This window comes from Saccopteryx bilineata, chromosome 5, assembly GCF_036850765.1.
Source record: "Saccopteryx bilineata isolate mSacBil1 chromosome 5, mSacBil1_pri_phased_curated, whole genome shotgun sequence".
Taxonomy (NCBI): Eukaryota; Metazoa; Chordata; class Mammalia; order Chiroptera; family Emballonuridae; genus Saccopteryx; species Saccopteryx bilineata.
Window position 1 is genome coordinate 44283659 of NC_089494.1, and position 1824 is coordinate 44285482.

The 1824-nt window shown below is 47.8% G+C and overlaps 1 non-coding gene across 1 annotated transcript; it reads right to left on the minus strand.

Annotated features, from left to right (window-relative positions):
• Positions 1 to 332: 332 nt before the first annotated feature.
• Positions 333 to 474, minus strand: LOC136307061 (U4 spliceosomal RNA). Its single transcript, XR_010725756.1, has one exon. It is a non-coding gene; the product is annotated as a U4 spliceosomal RNA (small nuclear RNA).
• Positions 475 to 1824: the final 1350 nt, after the last annotated feature.

Genomic DNA, 1824 nt, shown 5'->3' on the forward strand with positions numbered 1-1824 from the left:
CCCTCTGCCTCAGGAGCTAGAGTGGCTCTGGTTGCAACAGAGCAATGCCCCAGATGGGCAGAGCATCACCCCCTGGTGGGCATGCCTGGTGGATCCCGGTCGGGCACATGCGGGAGTCTGTCTGACTGCCTCCCCGTTTCCAACTTCAGAAAAATACAAAAAATAAATAAATAAAAAGCACAATTTTTGGTTATCTAAGTGGATAATTTGATTTTTTTAAGGCTTTGTAGTTCACAGTGATAAGTGCAGTAATATTTTATCTGATCTCCAATGTCTAATTGTGGGGGGACAGTATAGTCAAATAATTTTGTAGTTTCTCTTGGGAAGAAATGCATCCCTATATGGGCACATTCAATCCAGCTGTATTATTTTTTCAATGATGGAGTGAAAAATGTTGGCTTCTATGTTCTCAATTAGCAATAATCACACCTCAGATAAACTTCATTGGCTACAATACCGCCACTGATAAAAGCTCGGCTTCTGTGTTCTAAAAAGTTTTTTTTCCAAGTACACCAATACATGTAAGAGTTGCCTTAATTTATTGTTTATTCTGCTGAAAAAAATTATTATTATTATTATTTTACAGAGACAGAGAGAGAGAGTCAGAGAGAGGGACAGATAGGGACAGAGAGAGATGAGAAGCATCAAACATCAGTTTTTTTCGTTGCGACACCTTAGCTGTTCATTGACTGCTTTCTCATATGTGCCTTGACCACGGGCCTTCAGCAGACCAAGGAACCCCTTGCTGGAGCCAGCGACCTTGGGTCCAAGCTGGTGAGCTTTGCTCAAGCCAGATGAGCCTGCGCTTAAGCTGGCGACCTCAGGGTCTTGAACCTGGGTCCTTCCGCATCCCAGTCCGATGCTCTATCCACTGCGCCACCGCCTGGTCAGGCTGAAAAAATATTATTCACAACCGAACTAACTCAAAACTAATAAAACAGAATTATTTCTTTCTTTTTTTTTTTTTTTTTTTGTATTTTTCTGAAGCTGGAAACGGGGAGAGATAGTCAGACAGACTCCCGCATGCGCCCGACCGGGATCCACCCGGCACGCCCACCAGGGGCAAAACTCTGCCCACCAGGGGGCGATGCTCTGCCCCTTCGGGGCATCACTCTGTTGCGACCAGAGCCACTCTAGCGCCTGGGGCAGAGGCCAAGGAGCCATCCCCAGCGCTCGGGCCATCTTTGCTCCAATGGGGCCTTGGCTGCGCGAGGGGAAGAGAGAGACAGAGAGGAGGGGGGGGGTGGAGAAGCAAATGGGCGCCTGTGTGCCCTGGCTGGGAATCGAACCCGAGACCTCTGCATGCCAGGCCGATGCTCTACCACTGAGCCAGCCGGCCAGGGCTCAGAATTATTTCTTTATTGCTGGAAGATTTATCTAATTGTAGTATATATTATAGTCCTCATACATAAAAGGATATTGTAGAAATTGCTATAAATTATATGCACAAATAGAGCAAGAGAAACCTCCTGTAGGATCAAAAGTCCTTTTCATATTTCATGTCTAGATGCTTCAAAAAGAGTTGCTTGCTACTATTTGCTGATATTTCCCAATACAGTATACTATGTTGCTATAGACTCAATGTTTGTGTCCCCCTCTAAAAAATTCATATGTTGGCCCTGGCCGGTTGGCTCAGCGGCAGAGCGTCGGCCTGGCGTGCGGGGGACCTGGGTTCGATTCCCGGCCAGGGCACATAGGAGAAGCACCCATTTGCTTCTCCACCCCCCCTCCTTCCTCTCTGTCTCTCTCTTCCCCTCCCGCAGCCAAGGCTCCATTGGAGCAAAGATGGCCCTGGGCGCTGGGGATGGCTCCTTGGCCTCTGCC